Source organism: Lactuca serriola, chromosome 1 (assembly GCF_051521515.1).
Source record: "Lactuca serriola cultivar US96UC23 chromosome 1, Lser_US96UC23_V15, whole genome shotgun sequence".
NCBI lineage: Eukaryota > Viridiplantae > Streptophyta > Magnoliopsida > Asterales > Asteraceae > Lactuca > Lactuca serriola.
In genome coordinates this window covers 234,643,703-234,667,648 of record NC_136408.1, presented here as the reverse complement: position 1 = coordinate 234,667,648, position 23,946 = coordinate 234,643,703, and the positions used below count along the sequence as shown (strand labels likewise).

Genomic DNA, 23,946 nt, shown 5'->3' with positions numbered 1-23,946 from the left:
CGAAGCAAAGAGGAGCATGGCCAACATCTACGACAAATTCTAGACACTCTGCGATCGGAAAAGCTTTACGCCAAACTCTCCAAGTGTGAGTTCTGGCTTCGGAGTGTGAATTTCCTAGGCCACGTGGTTAGCCAAGACGGAATTCATGTGGACCCCTCTAAGGTCAAAGCTGTGGAAGGATGGACAACTCCGACTACGCCCACAGAAATTCGTCAGTTCTTAGGCCTAGCAGGCTACTATAGGAGATTCATCCAAAACTTCTCTAAGATTGCCAAGCCGCTTACCTTGCTTACACAAAAGGGCGTGCCATTCAAGTGGACAGACCGACAAGAGATTGCGTTTCGAACCTTGAAGCAAGCTCTCTGTAGCGCTCCTGTACTATCACTACCTGAAGGAACGGAAGATTTTGTAGTCTACTGTGACGCGTCGAATCAGGGCTTAGGTTGCGTTCTCATGCAACGTGGAAGAGTGATAGCATATGCGTCCCGCCAACTAAAGACGCACGAGATAAATTACACGACTCATGACCTAGAACTGGGAGCCGTGGTCTTTGCTCTAAAAATTTGGAGGCACTACCTGTACGGTACAAAGTGCACCATCTTCACAGACCACAAGAGCCTCCAGCACATCTTGAATCAGAAGGAGCTGAACATGAGACAGCGAAGATGGGTGGAATTGCTAAACGACTACGAATGCGAGATCAAGTACCATCCAGGTAAGGCCAACGTGGTAGCTGATGCATTAAGTCGGAAGGAGTACACTAATCGCCGTACGAAAACGCACTCGATAACCATTCAATCTCATCTGGCCACTCAAATTGCATCAGTCCAGCCGGAGGCTATGAAAGCGGAAAACAGAACTAGCGAGGCGTTGCGCGGGATGGAAAAGAACCTAGAAGCAAGAGAGAATGGGGTATACTACTTCATGAACCGTATTTGGGTCCCAAAAATCGGAGGATTTAGGGAGACCGTTATGAAGGAAGCCCACAAGACACGATACTCCATTCATCCTGGATCGGACAAGATGTATTTGGACATTAAGCAACACTATTGGTGGCCTAACATGAAGGCGGAAATCGCGACCTATGTTAGTAAGTGCCTTACGTGCGCCAAAGTAAAGGTGGAGTACCAGAAGCCTTCAGGATTGTTACAGCAACCGACAATCCCTGAGTGGAAATGGGAGGGGATTTCTATGGACTTCGTGACCAAGCTGCCCAAGACGTCGGACGGACTGGACACCATATGGGTAATAATCGACCGACTGACGAAATCTGCCCATTTCCTACCAATCAAAGAGTCCTACAAGATGGAGAGACTGACGCGTTTGTACCTACGAGAAATCGTAAGACTTCATGGAGTGCCAAAATCTATCATCTCGGATAGAGACAGTAGATTCACGTCGCGCTTTTGGCAGTCACTCCACAAGGCAATGGGTACTCATCTCGATATGAGCACCGCATATCACCCACAAACGGACGGTCAAAGCGAACGAACCATTCAAACGCTTGAAGACATGCTTCGTGCATGTGTGATAGACTTTGGAAAGTCTTGGGATACCCACCTACCGTTGATCGAGTTTTCATATAACAATAGTTACCACTCGAGCATCAAGGTGGCTCCTTTCGAAGCACTGTACGGGCGTAAATGTAGATCACCGTTATGTTGGGCGGAAGTAGGTGACACCCAGCTAGCAAAAACGCATACGTCAAACAGGGCACTAACGGGACCGGAAATCATTCGCAAGACCACAGAAAAGATTGTCCAGATCAAAGCTCGATTACAAGCGTCGCGTGACCGACAAAAGAGCTACGCTGATAAACGGCGAAAGCCCTTGGAATTCCAGGTCGGTGATCGAGTATTGTTGAAGGTCTCACCCTGGAAAGGGGTTATACGTTTTGGAAAACGGGGAAAGCTGAACCCGCGATACATTGGACCTTTCGAAATCGTCGCCCGAATAGGTCCGGTAGCCTACAGACTACAACTACCCGCGGAGCTAAACGGTGTACACCCCGTGTTTCATGTCTCAAACCTAAAGAAGTGCCTATCAGACGAAACCCTTGTCATTCCTCTTGACGAAATCGAAATCAATGAGAATCTCCTGTTCGTCGAAGAACCAATCGAAATCATGGACAGGGAGGTGAAGCGTACTAAACAGAGCCGCATCCCAATCGTGAAGGTACGGTGGAACGCGAAGCGTGGGCTAGAATTCACTTGGGAACGCGAAGATCAAATGAAACAAAAGTACCCTCACCTATTCTAGCATTCTCAAATCTAGCTTTCAAACAGAATTTCGGGACGAAATTACCTCTAACGGGGGAATGATGTCACAACTGGAAATTTTGTGTCGTGTAATCTATTCATTCAAGCTAATGTGAATCAAAAACTTAAGAACATGTGTAACACCTATGATTATGACTTCAAAAACTTCAAGTAAATACATCATACAAGTACTACAAATAGTCATCAAACAATTGGAAACCCTAGAAGTCCTTGTTTAAGTCCATTTTGGACTAGGACTCCCATATTGGATCCACATGGACTAATAAGCTTCCAATTAGACTATCATGGGCTTAGAACCCTAATTGGGCTCTAATTGGACCCACATTCATTTATTTCAATATTATGGGCCATATTGGGCCTAGAATGAAATAAATTAAAAGCCTTGATACATGAATAACCTAAACTAGTCCAATAAAAATATGAAAATCCTACCACATTCTTTTAGGCTTAAAACATACCCAAACAAACTCTAATATTGGGCTTAGGGGCAAAAAGCCCAAAATTTTCCTTTTCCTTCAAGATTTTCGGCCCAAGCCCAAGGAAAAAGGAAGGGTTGACTTTCAAGTGACACCTCATAATTAACCAAAGGACTTCCATGCAAAATATCTCACATACCTCCATGCACATCACTTCAAAATCATCTCTTCTTCCTATCTCTCTCACTCTCGGCCACATCTCAAACACACACACATTTCACAAAATTCTCTCAAAGAACATACAAGAAAACTCTCTCCTTTCCTCCTCATAATTTCGAGATTTTTAGAAGCTTTCAAGGGGATCATTCAAGCTAATCACCATCTTAGGTAAGTATTTACTTATATATATGATCTAGCTATTTCATTCCATCAAAAACCTCTTCTAAATCTATTCCAAATTGTGATCATACACCTTAGAAGACACCAAACTCGAGATCTACCAAGGAAGGGTGCTAAGGCCGAAAATCACTTCATTTTCCTTACATTTTCTTTGCAAAACCGAGCCCCCACACCCAAGGTGAGCTTCATACCCCCTATTTTCTGTTTTTATGAGTTTTGTGGGGGGGGGGGAATACAAGTGAAAGTGTAGATCTATATGTGTTTGTATGCCTTGTATGATTTCCATGCTTACATGTGTGCTTTTGTGTGCTATAATGTTGGATCTAGCCATAAAACCCCTCAAAACCGAGATATATCTTATGTTAAATGATTTTAGCATCAAATGTATTTCTACATACAAAGTGTTTCAAGAAAAATAGCTAAGTGGTTTAGTAACAACTTTCTTTAGGCTTAAAACACAAATTTTGGGCCTAAAATGTGAAAAATACAAAATTAAGGGCCCAAATTGACATTTCACTAATTCTGATGGATGAACTGTGTCAAAACAGTTTCAATAAAACAATTTCTGGAAATATACTCATTTAGAGGATTAAAAACATAAATTTCAAGCTTAATGGGCTAAAAATGACAATTTCGGCCCAATGAGGCCCATTATGCGAATTTTTCTGTTTTGGAGGGCCAAAACTGTGATTTTCTGTAAAACAGTGGACCATAAGTGATCCAAGTCCTTTTCAAAGGTTTAAAATGATTTTTAAATTTAAAAAGGACCAAAGTTGCAAAAATTTTACAATTTGGGCCAAAATTGTCAAAATTGCGAAAAGAAGGGTTATAACCGAGAAAACTGAAATTTCAGGGACTTAAGCTGTTTTCTATGAAAAATATGCTGGAAAATATTTATTTCAATAATTTTTGGTGTTAAAATGTCAAGAAAATTGATTTAAGGACCAAACCGAAAAATATTTAAATAAAGGGTTGAAAAAGTAAATTCTACAAACAAGGAGGGGCTGAAAACAGAAAGTTTTCAAGACTAATTCAATACATGCAATTTGACCAAATAATGGTACCACGACTATCGACAAAATACAATACATTACAACACCAAAAGTCGTTGTTAAACGAATTGGTTCGGTCTCGAACCAATAAAAATCTGAAACTACTAACACGACGATACTATGATACTACAACACTATGATTCATACAAATAACGATTGGAATTCATTATACATGCGAATGTGCACAGACGTCTACGCACTATCTTCGGGCCCCACAAGTGTAAAATCTTGTTCGTCGAGCCTAGCTAGCCCAACGACCTGATCTTAAGGCCCGAAGACTTCAATCTTACGAAGTGTTGGGTTTTACCGATCCGACACGACGTAACCGGACTTTCAATGGCTTGTAGACTACTGGTCCCCAAGGGTCCTTTAGTGTCGCTAGTAGAGTCTGCCTTTTATGCGAGGCGGGTCTGGGACCCCTCGTACCTTTTTATCCCCAACCGACTAATGGAGTCATCGAGGCCTTCGTGTCCTCTTTCTCTTCGGATGTGGGACTACATGTAGTCAGGGCGGTTGGATATCGTGATTAGTACGGACGACGCCTACGGGATCGTTAGTATTGCTATAGACGAGTCGTTTGTGTAACGCGTGTCTGTAGCAAATAATCATAATCCAATGTCGTCTGGTAATGATAACTTCATGCGTTGCAATGGTTTCAATGTAAATTCATGGAATTCAAAGAATTAGGAAAACATCGGGTTTTCCTAGGGTTTTTCAATACATACAGATTCGAAATACATACAACTTCAATAAACAATTTTTACAAGTATAGAAACAAACAAGCATACTTATAGATTTTCACAAACGTTTTCAAAAGCTTCTCTTTTCAGAAAATATCGGATTTTCTGGCGGTTTTCAAACGATACGAAACATTGTTTTTCAAATACAACTTATGAACTCACCAACATTTCATATGTTGACGTTTTTCAAAATACTTGTATTCTCAGGGAACCAGTGAATCAAAGGAAATCGTATTCAGTGATGGCTTGCCGTTTATTTATGTACGAATCGAACAATTTATTTTGGGAATGTAATGTTTAAACAATGTACTTCATGTAAACTGTACTGGTTGTACTGTATTAATGCATGGTGACGAATGTTGTTACGTTTCATATATATACAATGTTATGGTATTCAATTGAGTCACGGCAGCCCCCGAACGTTTCCGCCGCCTGGTTTGGGGGTGTGACAATCAATCTATAGAATACGGATTCCCAAGTCGTTCCAACTATGAGCCACAATACTTCGATTTTTCAATCACTTAATTCATTAATGAGGCCATAACTCCAAAATCAAATCCTTCCAATTCTAAATCTGTGTTAACTCAAAATCATCGATTTCCATACTTCGTTTCTCAAAATCACTTTCCCAAATCAAGACTCATTCCCAGTCGACAATACAAAAATTGATACCCACTTTAGATTAGAGGCCAACGATTTGCAAACTTAGTCAAAATCGATTCTAAATCAGCCTCCGAAAAATCATAGACATTAACAATTTGATTTCATCAATTTGTTAAATCATGGATTTAAAAACTGTGAAAGCAATCGACAATTCAAATCTCATATATTCACTTTTGGTATTCAAATAACAAACTCAGTGAATATCGACTCCAAACATCAAAATCAAAATGTTAATTTTTCTTTCAAATCATTTCCAAAGAGAGTTCTAAATCGACGACATGAATCAATTTCGATTCAAAGAATACAAATCAAGAAAACGAGATGAATAAGGATATGAAAAAGAACATGAATCAATTTTGAATTTCGGTTTTGTGAGTATTTTTCTTGAATCGAACGAGAAGATAGACAAACAGATCAAGAATAATCGAGATGTTTGAACAAAAGAAAAATCGGAGCACCATTTCACGAATTGGGCTTTAGATGAATAGTATTGGAAATTTTTATGGGCCAAAAAACAAATCATGAACAGTAACATGATTCAAACAAATTTTGGCTTATAATGAGATTTGTGATGGGTTTTAGCCATAAGAACTTTCCTATGTGCGCATGCAAAACCCTATTGCTTGGATCTAGGCTTTCTAATAAACATGCTTTGAATCCAAGACTTCTAATGACTAATTAGGTTAAATAACAACATTGAAACAGATCTAGAATCATACCTTTGAGTTCCTTGTTGATCTTGAGGTCTTGGAGCTTCTAGAGTCACAAATGTCACTCCTCTAATGGCTTACAAACACCAATAGCAAGGAAGATGATTTAGGAGAGAGGAGAGGGGAGGAAATCGTCCAGGGTTCTCTTGCTTTAGGAGAGGTGCCGAATTCCCTATGCCATGGGGTCTATTTATACTTGTAGACTCCTTAAGGGTTACAACCTAAACCCTAATTGGATAATCTTCTCTTAAGGCTATCCAAATCCTTTCCATAGATAAGCCTTGAACGATTTAAGCTATCCTTTAGCTTCTAGAATTCGTTCCTAGCATATCCATAAGGATTTACAGTCTAAAGCTTAACTATCAAACAATTGACAGTTTATACCCCTTTATTTAATTAACCTCTTTAAGTCACCAAATTAATTCTATGACTTATATTAATCAAATAACAAATATATTATTCATTATATTATTCTCATAATATATTAATAATATTTACTCTCTCGTAATAAATTATCCTATCAAGTTGCTATGGTGAAGGCAACCCAAAAGGACCATGCACAACCGGGTCAAATACTTGCCTAATATAGTTGCAGCCTTAGACACTATTCCAACAATTTAATATTTGAATAAATCGGAAATGAACAGTACATCATTATTTTTATTGGATATGATCTTTTAAAAAAAATATTGGATCAACAATGAGGTTTTTCAAGAAAAATTTGATCCAATGAGTCAAATTGATCAAAATTTGAAAAACGCAAAGCATGAATCGAAATCATGGACGTTTTGGAATCCATTTGAGAATTTGAGATATCTTTTTGACGAATCGAGTTCCGTTTTCAACGAACGAATCAATTTTGGAAGATCTTGGTTCTTTTGTCGGAATGAGAAAATCTCCAAATTGAACATTGTACCACCTACCATGCGAGATGTACAACTCGTTCTTCGTGTTCTTCGTGTTCTTCAACGATCCAAGAACATCTTCAAAAGAACAACCAACACTTTTGGGTTTTGACTTCAAATTCAATCTAACCTTTGGAGATTGTTGCTTTGGAACCCAAATTTGCTTCACGGATTTTGGCTTCACAACATATGACGATTTTTGTGAGTAAACCCGCTTGTTCTTCCGATTCATCTTCTTCTTCTTTTTTCTTTCTCATCTTTTTGCATCTTGAAGACTTGACTTCATGAACAAACCCACTTTCAACAACATTAACATTTTGAGTTTGAATCAAATCTTTTGGAGTTTGATATTTGTGAATTTCTTGAACCACCGGCTTCCGATAAGGAATCATTCCTTCAAACGAATCACAAGAACACAAAATATCATCGGTTTGAACTCCAATTGAGCAAAAAACTTTTTCATCTTGAGAATCAACTTGAACTCATTTTTCTTGAACATCAAGAACATCACATTGAACTCCTTTTTCTTGAACATCATCATCATCAAGAACACCATCCCGAGCTTCACGACAATTTGCATAATATTCAAGTTTATTGCTTCCATATTTGCAATCAGCACGAGAAATTCCTTTTATGACTTCTCCATCTCTTCTATTTCTTCGTCTCTTTTGATATGTTGTAATCAAACGATCAAACAAATGTTTGGTTCGAAAAATTGGACAACTAATTAATTCTCCAATTTCATTCTTTTCTCCATTTACAACAATATCACATTCACTTATCAATCCAACAGTTAAGCTATAAAGAAGATATTCAAATGAGTATTCACTTTGAAAATCATCCCTACGTATCATCCATTTCTCCATGATTACAAGAACTTGAAATTTTCTAGAGAGAGAAATTGATTATGAATGGGTTTTCTAGAGAGATAAAGTGATACAAACAAGTATTCTAGAGAGAAAAAGTCGAATTATGGATCAAATCAAAGAAAAATTTGACTTCTAGAACACAAAAACACTCTCTAAACACGAAGATCAATGAATAAAAAGAATCACCAAATCAAAATAGCCATCAAGGATCAATTCTTGATGAGATTCAAGAACACCCGCTCTGATACCAATTGTTGTGGTGTTGATTATGATGGCATGTGCGAAATTAGAAAGATCTAGTGATTCATCATACAAATCAAGAACACAAGGAGTAAATAAATCTGTGTAAGCTCATATTAGATCTAGAAAGATTATACAAATGGGTTTGTATACAAATTCTCTCTCTAGTCTCACACTCCAAATGGTTCCTTACATAATGGGAGTCACTCACTTCCTATTTATAGGAAATACTCAACCCATTTACACATACAAAGAGGAAAGCCTAAAACAATACATCCAAGCATGACTTTGCACCCTAACAGGGTTTAAACCATTTAAACAAATCAAAATGGAGGGACAAAAGGGGTTTATGGCCCAGGCATGTACCAGGGCCGTAAACACCCCTAAACACACCCAAATGATAGTTTTAATCCCCCAAAATGGCATCACACTTCATTATAAATTACTAGCAAGGTATTAGGGGCTTAAAACTTCACAAAACTCAAAGAATGAGAGTTTACGGCCGTAAACTCCCTTAGGAGTTGTCCCTGGGCCGTAAACTCCCTAAAGAAGCTCGTAGGAGCCTTAAACCCACTCATGCCTTTTTGGAATTGGACTTAGAAAAATCCCACTAACAAGATTAAGCTTTGAAACACACTAGAACCCCTCACCATGAGTTCATGGCCGTAAACTCATGGTGAGATGTCCCTGGGCCGTAAACATAGCTTTGAGAGTTTACTCTCGGAGAGTAAACTCCATTCCTTAGCCATACACACCTTTAGACGCTACCCGGGACACCCAAACACTTAACCAAAGTGTTTTCCGCTCCTTTGAGTGCGTATATTTGTTTAATTAGTATTAAATATACTAATTGTATGTGAACATATGTTATCATAGGTTAAATAGGTCATTGAGTGTGTTCAAGTCTTTACGTGACACCGAACGCCCAAACGACACCTTCGTCGGACCTACTTACACCAGGTGAGTTCATATCCCTGAATGAACGTTTTAAATGTTTTTACATGTTTTTATAGGGGGGAATACAAGTTAAACATGCCATTTATCATATCAATCACATGTGATTGATAACCCGCATGCACAAGATTTTACCACATTGTACACTGTTTAACCGAGTAGGACACTATAATGGTTTTCAAAAGGGATTTCAATCGTTTCAAAACTCTGACTTATACTGTTTTACCTAAATTCATTTTAAACTGGTTTATGAAAGATTCCAAAGATTTCTAAAGGTTTTCACACTTATTTTACCAAAGAATACCAAATGCGAGTTTTCCTGAGTATAAAGGTTTTTCCAAGGTTTTCATCAAAGTTCCATTGCACGTTGTATATTTTTACTTGTTAGTTATCGCTGCTTCGCTTTCATGTATTTTAAACTCCTACTCGGTAATGCTTTCACTTCGTGATGCGTTTATACCTGTTATTGTCTCTATTTCACTTATACTTGTAGTCGCTTATACCTGATAGACGCTCTTACTTCACTTATTGTCGTTTCCACTTCGTGATACACTTATACTGGGTACACTTATACTTCACGATTCGATTATCCCACTCTGTACGCTTATACTTCACGACTCGGATATTTCACCGTACGCGTATACTTCACGACTCGGATATTTCACTGTACGCTTATACTTCACAAGTCGGTTATTCCCCACTGTATGATTCCACTTGATACACACTCAAGCGTAGTTAGATGTATGTTTGTGCTTGTATAGATGCATATAAATAATGATTGAAGTACTTAGGAAGGCTTGTCCGCCCTATTTCCTTTTCTTCGTTAATATGTGGTCTGGTGGGATCGGATGTCAATCCGAAGGTCGTTTGATTCATTAGTTATATATTATCTACACAAGCATAGACATATGGGTTTACTTCAGCCAGTTCAGTTATGAGTCTCTACCTCTAGTTCAACACTTACATTAGAAACCCACTATTTGGAAGTCTCTACCCACTATTTGGGATGCATCTTCAGCACACGGCCTTCTCCGTCGTCTAGTTGGTAACCAGAGTCTCCTGTAGGGAGAGCGGACATTGTGTGTATAGATCTATATGGGATTGACAACCCCGCATCCAGACTGCTAGCTACAGTCCCGGCCTACCAAGCCAACGGGTGACAAATGTCACATTTTAGACGCTTGTAGGGCGTCTGGTACTCGAGTCAGTATGGTTACGAGTATCCCAGGTTACCTTATAATTCATTGGCCTTAAGGTAACGGTATTTCACCAGCAATTTACACTGTATGTTGGTAACTCATTTTCAGAGTCGCACTGTTTTGACCTTACAAGATGTATCTTTGATTTGATACTGTCTGGGGTCTGTATTCACTGTTTTTGACCTTACAAGACGTATCTTTCATTTGATACTGTTAGGGGTCTGTATTCACTGTTTTGACCTTACAAGACGTATCTTTCATTTGATACTGTCTGGGGTCTGTATTCACTGTTTCAGTCCTTACCAGTTGTACCTTTCATTTGGTACCTTCTGGGGTCTGTGCCTCCATTGTTAGACTGAACCGGGCGTGTCGTTCGTTCGATACTTTCCTGGAGTCTATGATTCCTTGCCTTAGTCAGCAGTCCTCACTGCTGAGGCATATGTTATTCCCTGATGTCGTTTGCTTTCCTCAATAATCAAATTCGGTATTTTGATAATGATGACAATTTAGGGAAAATGACTTTTTACCACATAACACTGACCAGTCTTGGTAGAAGGCTGCTTTATTAAAGAAAATATAGGATTTTCTGGAAAGAACTCTAATACACAGTAAACACTTAAACTACTACTCTATAAAGTTATTTGAATAAAAGTCACTAAATACTTATGAACTCACCACCATTTGTAAAAATGCTGATACTCGCTTTTCAAATAACTTGTATTCTCAGGTGAGCATTAGACAGGTAGATCCCCGGAGCAGTTGATGAAGATTGCTTAGTGCCATGCCGTACTTACTTATATTTACTTGTATTACTTCGATGTATTGTAATGTAACCATGTAAAATTATTACTATTAATGCAATGTTTTGTTGTACTTTGATTACTATAATGCATGTGTTGTGATACTTGACATGACGTCATCCACCCCAGAACGTTTCCGCCGTTCCGGTTTTGGGGTGTGACACTCATGGAGCTTCTACTGAAGCTAAAGCAAATGTATGTACTTTGTTTATGTCATTTATTGAGCATTATAATTTTAATATAATCTAAGCTTGATTAAAAAAATTAATCTTTATCATCCATATGCAGTCAAACAAAAGGTAAAATGGATGTACTTGAAAATGAATTATCCAATTTAGTAGGGCGTCATGAGCTTAAATTACAACTTAGAAAATGGGCTAAAGGGATGCTTTTAGATGAAAGGCGAGGAGCCCTTGGTTTAAAAGTTGGGACCCGTAGACCACCTCATATGTCCCTCCTTGGTAATCCAACAACATGAACAGGAACAGGTAAAATTACTTATATACCATCAACAACCTTCTATTTGTAATTTGGGATTGTGGGGGCAAAATTGTAATTTCCAAATTGCATTGTATATAGGTAAAACTATGGTAGCTCGGATTCTTGGAAAGTTACTTTTTTTGGTTGGGATTTTACCAACGGATAAGGTGATAGAGGTGCAAATAACAGATTTGGTTGGTTACTTTTCTTTGATAAACTTGGGTTTTATGTATAAGGATACTATTAATAAGGAAAAGTCTAACAATTTAGCCAAATTATTGAAATGAGGTCACTAATGAATGATTATTACTCCTAAAAGTAAATTTCATAACATGTTTCCTTTGCAAAGAATTGACAAATATTATACAGCGTGCACCAAGATTGGAGGATACTTGGAATTGTGAGCCCTATTAAGAACCAGGATCAAGTGGATCTTTAGGTAAACTTTTTACGTCTCTCCTTTCGGTGATTCAAAATTTTATTTCTCATTGAGTCAATAGAGTTCTACGCAGGTTCAACTCGCTCCTCCTTCCTTCTGCATGTGTGTAGTTCCAGATCGGACGTGGAACACCCGTCTCATATTCACCAGCTTGCCTTTACTCTTTCACTTAAACGAATCCGAATCAGAGCCGACTAAAAGGAAGAACTCTGAAATGAAGGACCGATTTAATTCTTATTATTATTGTAAACTACTTTAAAGACTACTTTTTTTCAGATTCAATGAGGATCACCCTTCCAACTTTCTACTGCTCTTGCTGAAAACTTTCACTTATTCAAGCCGGTACTTTAACAATTAACAGATAGCACTCTTCGACATTGATTGGTGACGGCGATGAGCGAGGAGCCGAAAAAGACACTTTTCTGGGGTTCACCATTTTTTTCAATAGACATAAATCAATCAGAAAGAGGGAAAGCGAAAAGGAGTGACTCAAAATGGATTAATCTTTTCCTTTATTGAATTATTGCACTATCTTTCTTTAGGGTCAATACCCAAAGATGGATCATGTCAGGTTCTTCTTTTCATGATTTCTATCTACCAATTGATATTTATTTTCTTTTGATTTCATACCATTATGTTATTCTTCTTTCCCAGGTTCGAGTCTTATTTATTGATTTCGTAGGTTCCAGTTTTTCCTATGTTGAACAGGTAAGCACCTTTCTAGTCTAGATTAAATATGAATGTATGATGACATTGTAATTACCTGGATTGAAAGCTTAATGTTTTCGACTTCATCATCTTCTTCTTTTGGAACAAATTTTCAATCAGATCCTTCTTCACTCGTACACTACAGGACTCCAATATATGATTGCCACGAATGGCAGTTGATGCTGCTTTCCATAACTTTTATCATTACAGTAAGGTATACTACCAAAAGCCTTTTTTTTAATAAGAGATTATGAATCAGTTTTATGTTTAATTGGAGTTTCCAAATTTAATATTCATGTTTTGTTCATGTTGTAAAGAAGAGGGTACATCTGCTCACATTGCTCACATAGCAACTTACTTTTTCTATTCCTTGATTTCATTGATTTTATATTTGCTTTTCAATATTTGTCTGTTTATTTCAAGGTTGGAAAATTTGATTACATATTACACAGTTTCATAGCTCTTTACCATTTTTCAATTTTGTAGTTATATACGTTCTTATTTAATATTTTCTTAGGACCTATTACCAAGTTCAATTAGTTTTTAATTTGAAAGTTATGCAACTCTAGATCAAATCCAAATGATCTATTAACCCAAAAGTATAACATTTTTCCCCTCTTTTTTAATAATAGTGATAAAAAAAAGTTTCCATTTTGGACTGTTTAGAACATCTCTTGTGCTTTATTTGCATAAGGTGAAAACCGTGGTAGAAGCCCAAGATTGTCTTTTTCCAATGAGAATCACATCAAAAAATAGGAACAAGATCAGGAATAAATAGCAACCTACTTTTATTTCCTATTTTACCAATATCAATTTACTTTCATTTTTTTGTTCAATATAACGCCATACTTTCATTTTCTATTTTGTCAAATATTGAAAAATAAAAGTATAGTGCTATATATGGGTATATACTCAAAACTACAAACCACCGCACCTTATTTATAATATCCAAAGTACATTGGTATTTTTTATTTGTCTGTTGTTTGTGTGTTGTGTGATGTGTGATGTATGTGTGTGCTAACCGATGTGTTCTTCGATCGTGCAACTAAAGTACTAACAAGATGAATGGTCCATTATTTGGGTGGGCACAAATGACTAAGGACAAAATCATCAAAAATCTCCTTCAAGAACGATGCTCAAACAAAAACACCCTCTTTAACCTGATGTCGTGTTCAAAGTATAAACAAATAGTTTATGAAAGAATATTTATAGAGAATAAACCGAACAAAAAATCTAAGAAATTGACAAGTAGCAGAAAATTTATTTATTAGGGAGGATGAAATTTCGCCAAATTGGGATATCGAGTTTGCTGCCAATGCAACCCTCGATTTTCCATTAGGGTGGCGGGAGGAGTAATGACAGAACTCCTCCCAAATCTCCAGTGTCTGTTCATCGCCTTCATTAAAGTCGCTGACAGCGTGAAGCGAAATTCACCAAAATGTATTTTATTGGATTTATGGGTAAAATAAAAAATGTAGATGGTTTGATTAAAAAATGATTGATTTGATAATTGATCATTTGTGTGTTTTTTTTTCCATACAGGGATTTAGTTCTCATATGGCTAACACCATTCCTATAAAGACAATTCCCATGATACAACAGCAACAAAAACAACAGCAGCAAGCCTCCAGAATTGATGATTCCGCCTGGCTTATGTACAAAGATGGGAATGTTTATGTCCCTAATCCTTAGGTAAAGCTCATTGCTATTAATATATTTAATACAAAAAACTCATCCCATTCTTACAATGGAATGCAAAGACTGATTCCATTCCATGCAGAGACATCTGAACTTTGGATGAATGCAAGGGACATTCCAAGTCTACAATCGGCAACGTGATATAAGGTTGAAGTACTTATTGACGACACCGTGAGACTGTGAGTTTTCCATTTTTAGGTTATAGATGTAGTGAATAGCACTGTACTTCAAATTTAAAAAATCTTTCCTGTTTTTATTGAAAGTCTTTCCTGTAAACTTTTGATCATATCTGTTTAGCTTCATGCCCCGCAACGCGGGGCTCCTCATCTAGTTTACACAAAAAATTACCCCATAAAAAAACCTTAATCACGTGCTTCTTTTATTTCTTTTCACCCACTCGCTGTTTTTTTATCTTTTGCATATAACGTACCATTTTGAATTTATGGTCCTTGTACTTTCAGCAATCGTCATTTTACACCCAAACGTTCGTTCCTTTTATATGTTTCATACTTTCTAAATGTCAATTCATCCCCTTGAATAGTTATACTTTTAACATTAAATTAATCTTTATTACTTTACTTTCATTATGGTTTCCCTTATAACATATTTCACCTTTAATTATTAATTATAAATTATTTATAATTATATAATATTTTTTTATTAAATCAATTTACATAAGTTTATGAATTTGTTTAATTGTATTTTAGTTCCTTGGTATTTTTATTACTTTCTTACGCTTTAAAACATTTATAACATTATTTAAATACAACATCATTCGTTTTATCACTAATCCCTTTCTACTAGTTTTTCTTTAATAAAAATAAAGTTATATATATATATATATATATATATATATATATATATATATATATATATATTAGTGAATTACTATATATATTAAAATACAAAATATATTGCCTTTACCACATTTGAAATTGTATAATATTTAGTTTTTGAACGGTACATTTATATAAAAAAAAAATCTTATATTTAAGATGAAATGTACTAAATTCTTTTCTAATATTTTTGTTACTCTTCTTAATACTTTAAAATAGTAAGGAACCCATGCTCCGCATTGTGTTTGTAATAGTAAGGAACCCATGCTCCGCATTGTGTTTGTAAGTGATGAGAGGAGGCTCTTTTAGTGGATCCACTATACACACAAAAACATCTATAGGTGCCAATTGCGAAGGCTATCCTTCACTATCAACCCTACAAAAGGACAAACTTTCATTATTGAAACTAAAATTACCTTACACAACTCATGAAGATAACGTTTTATAAAGTCATCTTCATTGGAATATTAACCAAATACACATAATCTTTTTTTTTTTTAGTCTGATTACATAATCAAGATTATTTTCATCATATAATCTAGAATATCATATACTATATTTTAAAAACTTACCCTAGTTGACCTCCAATTGTCGAGACATCACTTGTGGACATATTTCTGGGTGCCTTTAGAATGGATAGGTGTAATCTAATATTCTCCTGTGAATCAAAAGAGCACATGGATCTTCTTAATGCTCGCATAGGTGCAACAATTCATTAGCATAAAAAATACCACATTATTATGACCCACATATGTAATGAAGTAACGATGCAGATATATTAAGGATAATTGGTTAACATAAACTTAGGCCTCATTTTACTTGAGGCAATCCCAATCACCAAAGCAGACATGTCTAATTTTACCTCCATCTTCCAGTCCACATTCCCAAGCCCATATGAAGTCAAATCCTTTGATGGGTCAGCAATTGTTACATGAACTATTTATAATAAAGACGTCATTAGCATAATTACTACATTAATAATTCTTTTAAAAAGAAAGAAACAAACCTAACCTGGTTGTCTTGGATCCAAATAGCCGACATGCTTGTCACCAGGGTCTAATGGACCCGATTTACTTGGCAATGCTCAGAACAAAAGGGTAAATAAGTAATTTTCTTACTTATTTTGTCAGCAAATCACAAATGACGAATTATGGCAGAATATTGGATAGAGTATGACAAATTAGGGCAGAAAAACGATAAATTACCACTTACCTGGGCGTTGTGGTTCGATTTTAGAGAAGGGATGCGACCGCCGGTCGATTTTACACACTCGAGTATACACGAAGTCGAAGAACAGTCGACGATTTTCAGCAAAACGAAGGTTGTAAAGACTGACGGAAGGGCATGGACAGGCGGAAGGGTGTCTGGAGCTTCGACGATTCCACGGTGGCTAGCGATTCCGGAGCTTGAGACAAGCAAAGGCGATTTTGTATACATGCAGAGCGGTGGATAAAAAAGTATTGGTAAACGTAGCGGTGGAAGAGGAAGCGGTAAAGGGAAAGGAACGATGAAGTACTCTAGGGCTGGAGAAGAGGATGAAATCAACGATGATATTTGAGGAAGAAGAAACGGGGGTCGATTGTTAAACATCCTAGAGTATAAGTCGGTAGAGAAGTGGTGGAGGCGATGCTTTGGAAGGATTTCATTGGGCCGAAAAACGGTGAAACAAAAAATTGAAACGTGTGTTGACGATGAAGACGAAATTAGAGGAGAAACTTGACATGTATCCATCATTGACCGACCATTTACGAGGAGGTCCAATATAATTACATAAAAGGACCCATTGTAAAGAGAAAACCGAATTGACAATATAGACATAAACAGAGGACCAATTATGCTAATCCCTTATGACAAAAGACCACCAAAAGCAGAAAAAAATTGACCCTAGTGACGGATTAACACATCGAATGGAAGACAAACAAAATTACAGGGGCCAAATATGTAAATGAAGGGACTAAACCTGGACAAAATGTGTCAAGTTTACTATTCTTTTTGTTCACAACTTTAATATATATATATATATATATATATATATATATATATATATATATATATATATATATATATATATATATATATATATATATATATATATATTAATAGGATAAAAAGTATTCCAAATACAATATTTTTATCTTTTATTTTATAAGTAGTGTTAAATTTTTCTAAAAATGGCATCATCCTTTTATTTATTAGTATTCTTTTTTAATATATATATATATATATATATATATATATATATATATATATATATATATATATATATATATATATATATATATATATATATAGGCTTAGGTTATTTTGTTTTTACTAACTATTGTGTGCCAGAATGTACAGATCTGGACCACCAAATAGAATAAAATCAAAGGTCATGATCTGAGGGTCTATGATATTACAATAGGATAACATGTACCATATAATCACACAAATTTTAGCATAAGGGCATTTTAGTCAATTAACCTATATTAAAAAAGAAAATATTCGGATTTTTAGGGATAATTATTTTCTTTATTTTTAAAAATCTAAATATTTTAAATTAATTCAAATTTAATTAATATATAATTTTTAATAATAACCGATTTTATTCTGTCAGAATGATAAAAAAGCTACCATAAGCTAGTAAATATATATTTTTTAAATTATTCTTGCTAAATATAGTTACATTCAATATATTTTTTAAAATTAAATGCTTAAAGAACTATACAACATATTATCAATAATAACATTTTCTAAAGAATACAAATTTTATTCTTTAAGAATCACTAATCATTATATATATATATATATATATATATATATATATATATATATATATATATATATATTAAATTTGGCTTCCAACATGAATAGTAAACTGGTGAACAGTTTGGCAAAAGTGGTCCCTTATGTATATTTTTTTAAGGGGTGCATATTTTGACATTAGGTATATTCTTTGAGTATACGTGTTAGCAATCCACCACATCTTTTTCTTCCCTCACTGTATTCAATAGATCAGATCGATATGTTCTGGATTCTTCTCATATTTTTTTATCTTCGTACCTTTCTTGCCATCAACCACACACGATCGAAACTCCACTAACCTTTGGTGGGATGAGCCACCTCCAACTTCTTGAGCATTTCGATGTTCCTAAAAAGCATCGATCGACGCCGTTACCACCATCTGTTGTTCCGAGACTTTGTAAGAAGTGATTAAGCACCGCCATCGCCACGTCTGCTTTAGTTCGTGTCAGATTAAGGCTCAATTCTGCCACCTCCAACCTCTTCAGCATGTCGATGTTCCTAAAAAGCATCGATCAGCGCCGCTACCACCATTTGTCGTTCCGAGAGTTTGTAAGAAGCGATTGAGCACCGCCATCGCTACGTCTGCTTCAGTTCGTGTCAGATTAGGGCTCGATTATGGTTTTTGAAAAACATCTCAGGTGCCGGTACCCCCTTTTCCTCTTTCAATCACTCTTCATTTTTCATGCTTCATATACTTCTGCCTTCTCGACCTCCCAATTAGTTGTTCAGAAATTTCATTGCACCCACCAATCCTCACCGTAGAAGCCCTCCAACCAACTTGCTCTGTCGGCTTCCTCTGTAACCCAGTTCGAAACAGAGGAGATATCGAAGATGGACGATTCTTGACAACTAGAGAGTATAAAGAACGAGTTGTGTTAGTTTCTGAATTCCTCTGTTTTCATTATGTAGTTTTGATTTATGTGATTTGTTTGTTTCTATTCTTGGGTTTTGTTTGCTGATATCAGAGTTAGGTAGGTAAGGATTTTATTTTGGGGATTTCGATTTTAGTCCATCCCTACTAAAGCTTTCCATTTGTTTATGTAATCTAGATAATCACCGCCTCACTTATTTGTATCCAGAAGCATCAACCAGTCGGACGATGATTTTCGGCCTCTTTACTTCGGTTGGATTATTCTCTATGATTCATATACCAGAGGTATGTATTCACCCCTATCTTCTACAGATTTCAATTTATAATTTTTATTTGATGAACGAATGCCCATAAATTGCAGCTTATGAAGGGCAGGTTGAGGTTGTTTAGCTTCTGTTGAATCCTAAGGCCAACATTGATGACCATGATCGGTGGGGAAGCACGGTATATCCATGCTTTCATCACTGAAATCATGTTATCATGTTCGACTCATTTCAAATAATAACAATCTGATCAAAATAATCACCAATTTCCCTCTCCATTTTTGTTTTCGATCATCAATTTTGTCCAATTAGTTTGGTGAAAGTTTGAAATTTGACATCTATTAGGTTAAATGTTAGACAAATCATGTTCCTCTTTTTCCCACATATGATATGTCTATTCCTTCTACTTTCTACCCTAAAACAATAAGTTTTTTTCATGATTGTTTACTGATTTGTTCAAGAACTTTCCATAATGACAGGCATGTGCTAATGCAAAGTACTATGGAAACGTTGAAACTTACAATATATTGAAGGGTAGAGGAGCCAAAGTTCCGATATTTCCCATTAAAATTCTTTTATATATTGAAAATTTCTAATGTGAGATCATATAATTAATACATTAAAATTCGGCTAGAAAACTTGAAAGACCCCAATGACTCTTGCAAACCCTAGAGAAGTTCCAGAGTAGGAACTCAATCCCCTAGAGCTTCAATTTGGCAAAAGTGATGGCATCTCAAAGGCAAGATTGTGATTTGTGCTTTATATTTAGTTCAAAGTTTATATCTTTTCATCATATTAATGATACTATATGGACATTTTGGTCATTTTAACAGGGAACCTATCCAGTTGGTAAATGGAATGGAAGTATGAAACAAAAGTTTTAGTGAAGATATTAGACAAGGATAGCTATTCTAAAAGCATGTATGTATTTACTATTTACACATTTTTTTATAATCTTAACAAGATAACTTCATTGCAATTTGACTTTTGTACTCTTTTGGTTTTCATATATGCAGAAATGCTTTTACAAATGACGCCTTTTGACTTACCCTTTAATACTTATGTATATGAATCAATGATTTTTTTTTTCTTTTTAAAATTGTTTGTTGATTGAACATCTTGAATCTTACTTTCTGTAGTCTTGGATGTGACTGATTTGGGTGGAAACAAATTAACAGACGACGACATCATCAATTGCATTGAACAGGTGAAGTTAATTACTTTACTCTTAAACTGAATAATATCTATAGCTTAAAGTTCTATGTTTAACGTTTACGTATATGTAGTATGTTTTTGTATTCGAAAGGTACATATAGAAGTATTCGACATTTAATGATTTCTCAAAGGTATAGTTACAACCATATTAACATGTGAAATTTCCATTCAAAGCCCTATTAGCATGTAGTTGGACCACAAAGGCCCAATAACATGTAAGAGGGTAATTTAGGCCTAATAGACATGTAAATGGGCGACAAAAGCCCAATAACATGTAATCTAATACCTTGGGCCCAAATTAACATGTAAATGGGTCGCAAGACCCAATAAACACATCATGGAAAGCATTGGGTTCAATATACACTTAATTGGACCCTTAGGGTCTAATGGCCAAGTACCGTGTATATTAGGCCCAATAAATAGTTATTGCCGTATTTCGTTCGTTTTGTTTTATTCTGTTGTTTGTTTTGACTTGAAGTTCAATAGATGGTTGATAAAAACCCTCTTTTTGTAAAAACGACATTTTTGGCCAACAATTCTCAAGTTTTAAATTAGGCCCAAAGTTTTGTAAAAATGACACTTTAGTACATAATTTATAAAAGTTTGCAATTTTGTCCCAAATATCTATAAATTTACGGTTTTAACCAAAAATGTTATATTTTCACATTTAAAACCTTGTTTCGCAGAAAAATACATTTTCAGCCCCTTATTGGTAAAAGTTTACACTTTCAGCCCAATTTTGGAAAACTTTATATTTTTGGTCCAATTTGAAAATAATTGATATTTTCACCTCTAAATTTGGTTTATTTACGTTTATGACTCAAAATTTAGCCAAATAACATTTTTAAACCTTAAATATTCATTTTTTTCGCAAATTGGGCCCAAAGGCCGTGAGGCCCAAAAGTTTTGCCCAGTAAGCTTAAAATTTCATTTTTGACCATTTTAAAAGCATGTTTAGCATAAAAATACCTTTTATTACATGTAGGACCTTTTTGGCCCTTTTAAAAACAAAATTTTCACTTTTTACCCTTATCTTTTGTTTTCTTGACAATTTTGACCTTTAACAAGCTTTTTGTTGAATTCTTTTGCATCTTAAACATGTGTTTACTTTTGGCTTGATAATATGATGTATATAGTGTTGTAGTTTTTAGATCTATGCTACATCATACTTAAAATTTCTAGATTCACTAAGATCTAACTTATTTTCACCAAATAAACTAAGAATTCACACAAAACATGCATATAACACATAGATCTACACATTTTACTTGCATTTTCCCTGAAAAATCATATGAAAACCGGAAACAAGGGGGTATGAACTCACCTTTGCTTGATATTTCGGTTTTTGGAAGAAGAAGTGGAAGGATGAAGTGATTTTCGGCCCTAGCAACTCCCTTGAGTGGATCTCGAACTTAAGAAGATTTCTAGGAGTGTGATCACCAAAAACCTTTGTTTAAAAGAGTGATCTATCATGAAGATGGAGTTATAAAACTTGAGTGTGTAAAGGCTTACCAAGAATGATGATTATCTTGAGAAAATCCTCTTGAAACCTAAGCTAGATCTTGAGAATTTTGGAAGAAGAAGATGGATGATCCTTGAGAGAATGGACAGAATTTGGTGTAGTGTGTGTGTGTGTTGCATTCGGCCAAGAAGAAGAAGAGATGGGAGAGAGAGAGAGAGAGATGAGGTGACAAGCATGGATGCATGGGTGGTCTTCACCTTGATATATGTTGGATATTATGGAGGTGGCACTCCAAAGTCAACCCTTCCCCCCCCCCCCCCCCCCCCGCCCAATCTCTTCTTGCCCCCTTTTTTTGGTTTCATACATGGGCCGACATTTTGGGAAAAGAAGAAATGATGGAGTAATTTGGGCCCATTAACTTTAGCTAGTACATTTGGATCCTAAACACAAGGTTTTTCCTGACCCATTGGGCTCTTGGAAGCATTCACGGCCCAATTCGAGTAAAAGAATGGGCTTATGGCTCACTAAGGTTAGTTGGATTAGTTATGGCCCAATAAGGCCCATTAGGGTTAGAATGGATCATTCTAGACCCAAAATGGTCCAAAATTTTTTAAATTAATGAATTGGGTCCAATTAGAATCCAATTAGGGATTCTAAGTCCATTGAAGTTGAATTTGGGTGCTTATTGGTCCATTAGGACCAATAAGGAACTCCTAGTCAAATATGGGCTTACACCATGGATCTTAGGGCTTCAGACTCTTTGATAAACTTGAATGGTGAATCTAAATGTGCATTGAGTGAGATTTACTTAGAATATAAATTTTATAATAGTTGAATGGTTACACAGGAATAGAATTTCCTAGCTAAAATGATAGTTGTGACACATAGCAACGAGCGAATCGTCGAAGGAGGCAATATGGATAAAGAACTTCATCGGAGACCTTGCAGTGGTACCTTCTATAAACGAGCCTATGGATATTTTCTGTGATAATGAAGGTGTGGTCGCCTTAACCAAGGAACCGCGAGATCATGGTAGATCCAGGCACATTGACAGAAAATACCACTTCATCAAACATCGGGTAGAAGAGGGAATCCTCGTAGTGAAGAGGGTAGCGTCAGCACTTGCAGCATGGTAGGAGTATTGGGCTGAAGGACGATATTAGTTTTACTGATTAGATAGCTATTTAGAAACTTGTAATAGATAAAATCTAATTGACATTTGATAATTAAATGAAGGAGTTTTATGTATGAATAAAGGTATTGTTTTGTGTCAACTGTTTACTATTGTTTCATTTTGCATGTTTTGACTTCCATAATAATAAGATTATTCAAAATTATCCACAGTCGGTCATACTTTGGAAGTAGGTATTGAGACAAGACTGTCATGAATTGGCTTCTAGATTGTCTAAGCGTTTAGACATAGCAACGGTTTGCCGCAACGTTCATTAGTGCTCTTGAAATAACATTTGAATATTGGATTAAACCCACGCTCACATAAAACACTTCATGGAATTAATCACGAGTGATTGTGATTAATAATATCATATAGTATTGAAACTGAGATATATGAGTTGGTTATGCACTGATAAAATGTAAATTCATCAGTAAATTGATGTTATAAAACGTATTGTTGTGTACAATTTAATGGGTAAATTGTACAAGCATATAAGTCGAAGTTTATCTGTTCCTTTTATCCTAAGAGGTTAAAAGCGATATCTTGGGCCCCTTGATGATTTTGTGTTGACTTATGTGTCGGGATGGTCAGGACTGGGTTGATGTGTTCAATTAAGTTCTATGTCCGACAAATCAGAAATTGGGAACAAACTGCTGGAAAATAAGTATGACTATGTTCCATGTATTTTTCCGCATGATATCTTGAGAACGGAGGACTACATGATCTCTTATCTATAGGAGGTGTCAGAGTCGACAACGGCTTTTGAGAGCTATGATTGCCAATTGGATTT

General features: G+C 35.8%; 2 long non-coding RNA genes across 3 annotated transcripts; one reads left to right on the top strand and one right to left on the bottom strand.

Moving 5' to 3' along the window:
* Nucleotides 1-15,448: 15,448 nt before the first annotated feature.
* On the bottom strand, nucleotides 15,449-17,134 carry LOC145072796 (uncharacterized). Its single transcript, XR_013691151.1, has 4 exons — nucleotides 16,399-17,134; nucleotides 16,250-16,323; nucleotides 15,960-16,045; nucleotides 15,449-15,763 (listed from the first exon to the last, which is right to left on the bottom strand). It is a non-coding gene; the product is annotated as an uncharacterized LOC145072796 (long non-coding RNA).
* A 1,153-nt stretch (nucleotides 17,135-18,287) lies between these two features.
* Nucleotides 18,288-22,280, top strand: LOC145049884 (uncharacterized). 2 transcript variants are annotated; one of them, XR_013683350.1, is made up of 5 exons: nucleotides 18,288-19,045; nucleotides 19,221-19,327; nucleotides 19,404-19,486; nucleotides 19,785-20,226; nucleotides 20,445-22,280. It is a non-coding gene; the product is annotated as an uncharacterized LOC145049884 (long non-coding RNA). The 2 variants fall into 2 exon arrangements; XR_013683349.1 differs by having other exon boundaries at nucleotides 18,288-19,327.
* The last annotated feature ends 1,666 nt before the right edge of the window (nucleotides 22,281-23,946 follow it).